The following is a 10,324-nucleotide window of genomic DNA, read 5'->3' on the forward strand; positions in this document are numbered from 1 at the left end:
CTCTGACGACAACTCTAAGTGATGTTGCCCACTTCACGGAGGCCAGCAAGAGAAGGGAATCAGTAATGGAAGCAAGAGCATCCCAAAGGGAAGTTGAAAACTCAGAACACACAGACCTGGGAAAGAGATTTCATCTGTGAAGTGTCCTCAGCAGGAAGTCCTGGCTAAAGATCACCAATACTAAGTAGAACTCAGGTGTGAGACCTGGCCCCTATATATCAGCATTTGAGCTGAACCATTCTCTGCAGGTAAAAATGGAGATATTTCTGTGAGAGGATCCCTGTCAATCTCACTTAGACACCTTATCTATTCTGGGCCAGACAGACTTCTTCAACCAGGAAAGACCTGGGAGCCATTCTCGATGCCACAGAGCTCTCTTACCTATTGATTGCCTGTATCCTGGAAACAAATTAGTACAACTGAATACTGGGTAAGACCTCGGATTAGCATGAGTCTGATTTGGCAGTCCCATCTGTATGTCAGCTCACAGGCCACAGGCACTATGAGAGCCCTATAATTTGCAAAGTCTGGGATTAATTTTGCCCAGATCCTGAGGGCAGAGGCCTAAGCTGGCACCCGGGCCATTCTATGAGTAATGTAGATTCTAGAACTGAGTAGGAACATGGTAAAAGATACATTTTAGGAAGGTGAACCTAAGAGTTTTCCTCCAATGGAGAATTGTATCTTTCTAGAATCCTACCATCTCTTCCTTCAAAGGAAGCTAGAAAATCACTCTCACTCCTTCTCAGACACTAAGTCAATCTGTGCCGTGACCTGTGTGGTAGAATTTTTCAGTCCTCACCGATAGGAATGCACTAAGTGTCATCACCAGATATCGTTGGTATTTAGGAAACACGCACTGGCGTGAAACTCCTAAAGGGGTGAAAAAAGGGAAAAGTTGGCCATTTTTCCCCCAGGGAAATCTCTACACATGCGAACTCTTAAATTCCAAATAGCCATGGCTGATGGCATTTAACTTTTTAAATTGAGTTTTAAAGCACCTCCCACCTGCAGCAGAATAAGACTGCAAATATGTTCTCTCTCAGTCCTTATACCTCATGTTACTGCCTCTCCAGCTTAATGACACTCCTGAATCAAAATCTGAGGTTTCTTGTGTTGAATCAAACATCATGTACAAAGGACTTGTAGGATGAATCTCCACTCCGTGCCCAAATGAATCATCCTTGCCCCACCGGCTCACATTCATTCCAGTCTCAACAAGCTATTTTTCCTCCTTTCTTCAAATTATCTAAGTCAGATCATGACCACCAGTGACATTTTTAGGGCCCATAGAGAGAGGAGGAAACTGGAAGGGAACTAGTGGCTGGCAAAAAAAAAAAAAAAAAAAAAAAAAAAAAAAAAAAAAAGTAGAAGTTCTCCTGAGGTGAAAGGAAAAGAAATACAAATCTACACAGATTTAAATTCCCAAAGAAATCGAGGCAAGACTGATGAATATCTTCTGTTTAGAAGCTCTTCCCCAATAAAGTGAAAAATCCATTTTCTTTAACTTGATCTCAATAGGGAAACACCACTGAGGCCACTTTCAACAGATAGAAGCACTGCACCTGCCTGGAGGATATACAGCAGCACAAATAGCCACTGTTTCTCATGCGTCTTGTTAATGTTTTCTGTACCCGAAAGTCCTATGCAATTACCTGGTATGTTTCCTTCTAGGAGCTTAAGGCCCTTTATAAAGAGCTTAATGCTTTAGAAAGTGATTTCCTGGCCTCCTCCATGAAGTTCAGGTATTGAAAGAGCTGTCGTGATCTAAACTGGCCTTTTCTTGTTCTCCTCTCCTGGATCAGACATCTCTTATGTCACATTCTTTCAGCACCCGTCTGTTCCAGCAATTGCTGGAAACCAGCACCCTATGAATGTTCCAGGACAGACTTTGCTTCGGCTGCATTGAAAACCTCTTCTTTCTACCATGGGCTTCTCTGACAGGTGGTGAGGGATGCACTAGTGCATGAGCAACCTTAAAGGAGAAGGGAGTTAATTCCTCATGGTTTGTTCACTGGGGGATGTGGGCTGGTTGATAAGTGCTCTCTCTGTAGAGCAGACCCTCTGGTTCTCAAATGTGAACATGCATGAGTCACCTGAAGAGTTTGTTAGGCCAATATCCAGGCCCCTCCCACTGAGCATTCTGATTCAGCAGCTTGGGGGCCTGGGGCCATGGATTTGTATGAATAACACAGGCAAGGGGACGCCAGTGTGGCTGGTTCCAGGGCCACACTTGGAGAACAATAGTGCCATGTATTCTGTACAGTCCTCAGAGACACCTAGCCATCAAGGGCCAGCCACCCACAGAAATGACCAATGCTTACTGTGCTTTTGCATTGCCTTCCCCTCCCTGTATTTCACTTTCCTCAGTCCCTCACCCCTTCCTGGGATCACTTCCCATATACACTTCCTACAATGTCCTTGCCTCAGGGTCTACTTTCAAAGGAGACTGAAACAAAGGCATGGACCCTTAACTCCTACTTGCTCTCATCATTCCTATTAGACTTCACTGGGTCTTGTTCCCCTGGACAATGTAATGATGAATCCAGTCTTCCTACTGTGGCAATATAATGAGACCACACCTAACAACCTGATTCAGCTCTTCAAGCCAACAGGGCTCTTCTGAGATCAGATATTTAATGAGAGTTTGTGTTGTTTCTGTTGTTTTATGCATTTAAGACAAAAGACTTGGTTTTCTAATTTTTTTTTTTGGTTTTCTATTTTTTTTCTGACACTTCTATGCTGTCCATAAGCTTACCAAGGTCTCTCAGAGTTTTCCAAAGGATCCCTCACTACGGCAGAGAGGAACATATCACTTTGTTTGAATATTGACACAATGGGTGCCTACTCAAAAACTATTCCTCTCTTCTAACTAACAGTGCCTGTGTTAGTGCGGTGTGCCCAGTCCCAGGGCACAAATCATGATTGAGGCTGATCCAGTCATGGCTTTAGGGTAGTATACCATTGTCTAATGCTTATTTTCCTTTTTGCTGGTATGTATGTCAGATAGTTAATTATGGCCAATAAGAAATAAAAGGAAGTTTGAGAGAACTTCTGAGAAACAATTTTTTTTAATGTTTTTTATTTATTTCTGAGAGAGAGAGAGAGAGAGCATGTGAGCAGAGGAGGGTCAGAGAGAGAGGGAGACACAGAATCCTAAACAGGCTCCAGGCTCTGAGCTAGCTGTCCGCACAAAGCCTGACGCGGGGCTCGAACCCAAGAACCATAAGATCATGACTTGAGCCGAAGTTGGACGCTTAACCGACTGAGCCACCCAGGCGCCCCTGAGAAACAATTTTTATCTCCATTGAAAGAAGGAACATCATATAAGGACCTCTTCTTATCGCCTCCCTGGGTATTCCCACCGCTCCCTGCCTTCCAATGCAGGTCTAGTGCTTGAAGCAATGACAGCCATTTTGCAACGAAGATGTTACAAGCATAGGCAAGGAGAGCCAACCTGCTGAGGATGGCAGATGTGTTTCATAAGGCAGACACTGCCTGAACTCTAGACCTTTTGTTTTATCAGATAAATTGATGTTGCTATTGCTTGTGTCACCACTAGTCAAGTTCTGTAATTTGCCTTCGGAAGTGCTCCTGGCTTATATGTGATGGAGGATTTGTATCCAGAATACAAAAAGAACCCCTGCAAATCAATAATAATAAGACAAACAACCCAATAAAAAATAGGCAACAGATTTTAACAGGCACTTCACAAAAGCAGCTATACAAATGCCCAGTAAACCTATAAAAAGATACTCAGTGTAACTGCTCATCAGGGAACTGCAAATGAAAACCACAATAAGATACTGTGACATAGGCATCAGAATGGCTAAAATCATGAAGACTGATGATACAGGTGCTGACAAGAAGGTGGCTTAAGTGGAACTCTCTTCCTTTGAAGGTGGGAGTGTAAAATGGTGCAGCCACTTTGGAGAACCAAGGTCAGCTTCTAACAAAGCTGATGCCTGCCTCCAGTGCAGAATGGTTTAACCAGACCATAGCCCTTCAATCAAAACCACCCACCACTTAGCATTGGCTACACTCAGGACTAGACAGGAGAATCTCGGCCTCTCCAGGAGAATGAGACTTTTCTAACCTCAAGCCCCAGCCATTCAAGTGGGACTGTCTCCCCATGTTGCATCTTTAATTCTTAGCATTTCATGCCTGACATTCCCAAATGAATTGCATTAGTTCTTATGTGACTTAACTATTTTTGAACCTAAAATTAGTTACTTAGCCTGGCAGGAATGGATGTAGTTATGTAGATAGCAAGTACAAGTCTTTTATATCAGAACTTTTCTGGATAACCTAGGACTTACAATAAGCACTTATATTGCTTTAAAACCTCATTACTCCCTACTAAATATATATATTCATTTTATAGATTATAAATAAATATGTTTATTTACATTGATTTTACAATTAAGGCCTTGGAGAATAAATACTGAGATTCATAGATAAGTCTTGCCTACACACACACACACACACACACACACACACACACACACATACACACCATCATTTTGGCTCTTCCATGTCAAAGCAGAAAGCATAGCATACAAGGGGAGGAATGATCCAATAGAAGAAATATGTTGATAGGTGTAATTGAAGGACCAACACTGTTGAATGTGGGTAAGGGGATGGAATCCAATGTACATGTGAAGGGTCTGGATTAAGAGAGCAAATGGATGGTCCATTATACAGGGAAAGATGGCTAAGTAAATGGGTTCTGTGCGAGTATATTTGGTGGTGGGTGCATGAAGAGATTCCCAGGCAGAAACTGGGACTGTCCAGATCACTAGGACATGTGATCATCCCACTTATGGCTCACTGACAGTGACAAGTCTACCCCAGCTGAAGAACCCTGATGGCGCCTTGCACTGTCCCTACCACCAGTCTTCGATCTGGAGTTCCTTCCACTGTTACCTCTGCTGTCAGAGTGGATTCTCCACTGCTTCCTTCTGTGATTCATTAGCAACAATTCAAAGTCCGGGGTGGTGGTGTCTGATCGATGGAACCTTGGTCACACACGCACTCCAGCTGCAGGGAAGAATAGGAAAGCATCTAGCATTTCAGCATCTAGCACCTTCTCCAGGAAGAGGATTCTTCATCCTACCACCACCCCTGCAACCAGAGGAGATAGAAGACAAAGGCTGCCAAAACACAGCAAATGTTTTCTAGAACCACCACTTCCTCATCCTTGACTGAAACCTTAAAAACCAGCCAGCATCCTCTGTGTCTTTTTATTTAATCTTAAAGACATGATTAGGAGTTCAATTTGGGAATATTTGATTAATGATATAGATTCAACCAGAGTGCATTTAGTACTAATATTGCAATAATTTCACATTGGAACAGGTAACTGTGAGCAATACGTTTGCTTTCTAAAAAGTCAATTTTACACAAATAAAATCAAATTGAAATTTATTAACGCATAGCCACTGATGTTTTCCAATCAAATATGAATGATTTAAATTATTCTTAATCAGGGTTACAGAAGGCTTGAAGTTTTCATGGGGCTTTCCCATAAAACATTTTATGACTTCATGCCTCACAGTCCATTTATAAACAGGGCTGCTAAGGCTTCCTGGGGCTCTGCACACACCCTCTAATCAATACACCCCGATTAGGTGTGGCAAATCTCTGACTGCAAACACACCATAGGTCTGTTTTCCTTAAGTACAAACAGATACTTGCTAACTTAGAAGCTACACAGCAAGGTTTATTTGGCATAATATTTGCAATGCAGAATTTCCTTTCAAAGTAATAAGAGAATAACAACGATAATATGGTCGCTTGGTGCCAGACACTATGTCATGTACTTTGCATGGATTATTTCACATAATCCTCACAACAACCTTTCAAAGTGCATAGGATTATCAAAATGATGTTACAGATAAGAAAAACAGATCACAGAGGTTAGTTTTTTGTACAAAGTTATACTACTATATGCTACTAAACATTGGAGCCTAGATGTAAACTCTACAACTGCACCTCCTTGGCCATCTACTGTGTACTACACACACACCCCCCCACACACACACACCCATACCTTGCTTTCATTGTCTAGCTCGGTTCCCAAATCAGCCTACAGAAGTAGATGAAATATATATGTTTTCAGTTCTTAATGTAGAAAATTATTATGTACATGCAAATTTTCTTTACAAAAATTAAAATGCTTCAAGAGAAACCTAACCAGAGAAGCACAATTAGATCAAGTAGGCCTATATTCTTTAGGGGACAAAACCTGTTTTGTCCATCCATGTTTGTAGGGGGAAACCACCTCCTGATATGGCAATCTCCCAGTACAGAACTCCCCAATTCAATTACTCTCTTGATAAAAAATACAGGGAACTAGATAGATACTGTATGGACTACAGTCTCACCTCCTAATTCCCTTTTCATTATTGCCCTGATCTAAATCTTCCTTCTCTGCCACACACTCAAGCTGTTGCTAGTTTCCTTCCTAGATCTAATGTCCCACTCTCTTGGGGACAGCACTCCCTGCTCCACTTTGCTGCTCTCAAATTATTTGCCTCCTTCTTTCAAAAGTTTCAACCTCTTTGATGCATATGCCATTAGCTCTAGAACAAGCTTCCCTTTTCCCTTCTGTCATCCACACCAGCACCAAATGGAGTGTTTTACTCACATAGAGAAGAGACAGGGCAAGGTCAGCTTTAGTTGTGGGCATCAGTCCCCATGATCAGGGAGTCTTTCCCAGCAGCCAGTGTGTTGTGTGTTCCTCGGTGAGTCTGACTCCAGGATGCAGTGCTCAGAAGTGTTTGGGCTTCTATTCCTGGTGGCTGGTTTTGTGATGACCTTTTCTAACCTCCATGTAGCTGGAGTCCTCCTCAGGCACAGGGTACAAGTGTGTGTTACTCTGCAATTTCCAATCACATGTTAATGGCTAGAACCCAGTCACATGATATGCACTTAGATACAAGAGTGTGTTAGAGGATAGACCTTCAGCAGCTACTTCCCTGTGATGAATCTATATTGTAGAAGACGAAGTAGCCACCTGTGTCACACTCCCAGAAGAAAAATCAGCAAGCATTTGTAGAGCATTATTCACAGGACATTTTATTTTCACAAAAAGCAAACACACACACACACACACACACACACACACACACACACACACACACCATACATAAGATGAGATATGACTCCTCCTAGAGACATTTCAACAAAAATTGTAACCTTAAGCTGAAGTGTATTTCGGCCAGTGGAATTCCAGCTGTCAGCGATTCACTGGGCAGCACGCATGGGGAGCTGGCTGGGGGGCTTCTTTGTGGTTGTGACACCTCAGTGCAGAGAGCTTCTTCCAAGACACAGGCCAGCCCTGTCAGGCACTCCTTAGACATTTGAACACAGAGATAATTGTAGAGAACAAGAGCAAAGAAAAAAGTAATGCTAGACCATGGTCCTGCAACTGGTGTGCACTGACTTCTAAAGGTATCTGAACACTTCCATAAACTTTATGCAATTCAGTTTCTCATTTACTGAAATGGGAGGAACAACTCAAACCTCAGAGTAAGCATCAGATTGGGAGGAAGCCACAATGACTCCAATAATCCCACCGAGAGTTCTTTGTAGCCTTGTGCTTCAGTGTGTTTTCAGACCCAAGAACATAGTTGTTGCCAGCTCCCTCCCCTTAGTAAAATGCCTTCACTAAACATTTACAAGGGCTGACGCATGGGTGGGGTCCTTCTCGAGTAGCATGTGGGGAGGTGTTGGCTCAGGCCCCTCTTTTTGGTCCAAGGAACATCTGGAACTAGAGGATGTGATTAATAAAGACTAAAACACATCATCATCCAAAAGACAATGTGGAGTAAGAGTGCTCAACCTAGACATGCCCCCTTGCCCTTTAGCTTTCCTATGACTTCCTCTCTCATACACCCATCCCCAGTGGTTTTCCTTCATTGCCTTGTTTTGCACGAAAGAAAAAAGGAGTAGGCTGGAAAGGTAAATCCAATATTCTTGATTGACTGACAAAAACAATAAAAAGTTAACCAAAGACAATCTGTACAGAAGGTAGATAGTACCCAAACCACATGGCTAATCAAGGTCTGACTCTTCCTCAATATCCATCTTCATGCATCCCTGAAAGACTTAAGTCAAAGGTGGTGATGCTGTTTTCTGTTGTGAACCACTGACCCATTGAAAAAATCAATGAAGGGCCACAAACAAATAAAAAGCAACCTAGTTCTTTATTTCCCTTGGAGAAATAGAAAGTATTGAACTCACCTGCTTCCTAAATTATAAATAAGGAGGCTATGGAACAATCCAATAAAAGAATAAGAGGAAAAAGAATGAAGAAAGAAAGACTTATAAAACAGCAAAAAAGACAAACTTAACTCTTTTTAACACTTCTCTCAAAAGCTAATTATCTTAATTTTCTTGACTTTTAGGTCAACCTTAACATTTTAGCACATTGGCTATTAACCAGACAGTGCAAAGCAGCATTACCTGTGGAAAGTACAAAAATGTGTATTCTGGGGCTTACCACAAGGTTTTGATTCACTGGGGCTCTGTGGTGTGTATGGGTGATTCTTCCACAACATTCTGGTTCAGACCTTGGATTTAGCTTATGTATTCAACAAGTCAGCTCCACCAACCACACAGGGGTGAAGAATTCTACTTCTCTATATGAGCAACATCATGCTCACCCATTTGACTTGATTTGGCCAATGAAATGTGGGCAACGTGCTAGGTAGCACTCTGAGTCAAAGCAGCTCATAATTCATCAGCTTCTTCCCCTCTATCACCAAGATTAGTATGTCCCAGAAAGAGGCTGCTCCATCCTCCTGGATGCATGGCAAAGAATAAAGATGCAACTGACCTTCAATGAATTTGTAGCATCAATAAAAAGTAAGCTTTTGTTTTTGTAAATCACTGAGATTTTGAGATGGTTTGCTACTGAAGCATAATTGAGCCCAACCTGACTGATAAAACTACTCCCTAAAATAAAATAAATGTTCAATCTTTTTCATAGGTTGGATGATTTCTGTCTCTGTTTTAAGTAAAGAAGTAAACTAACACTTACTAAGTGACTATGACCTGCTTTACATAGTGTCTTTTCCGTTTTATGACAGCCCCATGAGGAAGAAAGCATTATCTTCATTTTATAAACAAGGAAGCTCTGACTTAGAAAGCAAGAATTGTGCCCAACTTGAGCTGTAAGTGATTGATCTTGGAATTGAACTCACCACCCAAATTTATTGTCAAATCCATACTCTCCACCACAGAAAACTGCTCAAAATAGGCCCACTTCCATCATTCTGTCTCTTTTCCATTCTGCTCTACCAGGGTTTCTGTTTATGATATTAGAAAGGAAGGCTTATATCAAGGAGACCTGGAAATGAAAATCTTAGGAAGTGAGAAAGGGAACATTAACTCTGAGCCAGCCTCAAAACACTCACTCCTGGGTACCAGTAACGGACCTCATAGCATGGGTTTGAGCCAGACAACTGTTGGGGGCATGTCTCACATGCCAGCAAATAAAATGCTGATAATTAAATGAAAATTAAATCACCAATGCAAATTGCATTAAAATGTAATCTAGCTTACTTATTTCACAAAGGAGGATGCCGGTAACTGATTATAAAATATACCCAAAGAGCTTTGATTTCTTGCCGAAGGAATTACATATTTATAACTCCTTTAAAAATAAATTGTCATGTAAGTGTCATGCTGGGTTCTGCATCTCCGTTGCTCCCAAAATAAACATGGGAGTGCAGCCCAGAGTGAGCTGCAGCCCCCGAAGTACAAGGCCTTTCTCATGATCTCTCCAAAGGAGGCCAGAGATTCACTGCTGCCCTTCCACTCTGCAGATCGATTTGCTTACTCCATTCACTTGCGGAGCCGTGTGCTGCAGACAAGAGTGAGAACACAGCCGTGAGACTGTGACACTCCTCCCCAGGCAGGACATGACTGAGCGCAAAAGGTCACACAGTTCTTGAGATGATACAACACACAACAAACACCCACTCCCACATTCACTCCCTCATTCACAGCATATAAGATGTGACGTGCCTGTAAATAAATATTTACACTGCTTGCTAGGATAAGAGTTACCGGAGGTGTCGTTTCTACCATAATACAGAGCAGAAGAATGTGGCTTTATCAGCACCCAACACTTCTCCCCACATCATCGGCACTAGCTCACTGCTCTGTAAAAGTGGGTAGTTCATCCCTGCCTAAGCCTTTCTCCTGTTTCTGAACTCATTCTCCCACTTCCTGAGACCCCCAACTTTCATTTCTAGTGTTTATTTAATACCAGGACCTTACTCACCTGATCTGACCTCCCAAGGCTCTGATCTCA

Source organism: Crocuta crocuta, unplaced genomic scaffold, assembly GCF_008692635.1.
Source record: "Crocuta crocuta isolate KB4526 unplaced genomic scaffold, BGI_CrCroc_1.0 scaffold36, whole genome shotgun sequence".
Taxonomy (NCBI): Eukaryota; Metazoa; Chordata; class Mammalia; order Carnivora; family Hyaenidae; genus Crocuta; species Crocuta crocuta.